Source organism: Carlito syrichta, unplaced genomic scaffold (assembly GCF_000164805.1).
Source record: "Carlito syrichta isolate Samal-C Ts95f unplaced genomic scaffold, Tarsius_syrichta-2.0.1 Scaffold316342, whole genome shotgun sequence".
NCBI lineage: Eukaryota > Metazoa > Chordata > Mammalia > Primates > Tarsiidae > Carlito > Carlito syrichta.
Genome location: NW_007260438.1, coordinates 195,277 through 195,681, shown reverse-complemented (window position 1 = coordinate 195,681; position 405 = coordinate 195,277).

Here is a 405-nt window from a genome sequence, read left to right as displayed (position 1 = left end):
GGGCGCCCGGGAGTCGGGTTTCCCGGCCTGGCCGCGGGGGAACGCGCTCGCTCGGAGAAGCCGGAGCGGGAGGAGGACGAGCAGCACGTTCAAGCGCACGCGCTCGGATGCCGGCGGGGGCCCGAGAGCTCTAGGCATCGCGTGGCCTGCGTCCGCGGAAGCCAAGTGCAAGGCCGAGGCGGCTCGGGAGGGCGGCTCGAGCGCCCGGTGACGAGCCCCGGAAAGGCACGCCGCGGCCAGCTCTCCAAGTTTTGGGAAGCGGAGAGCGGGAAAGCGCTGGGATCCCGCCCCTTCTGAGGAGGACGCAGCGGGTGTCCCAGCCCCTCCCCTGCAGCGGTGATGCAAAGAGGACTCAGCACCGACGTAGGGAGGAGAGGGAGGGGGGAACGACCGAGGGAAGGGGAG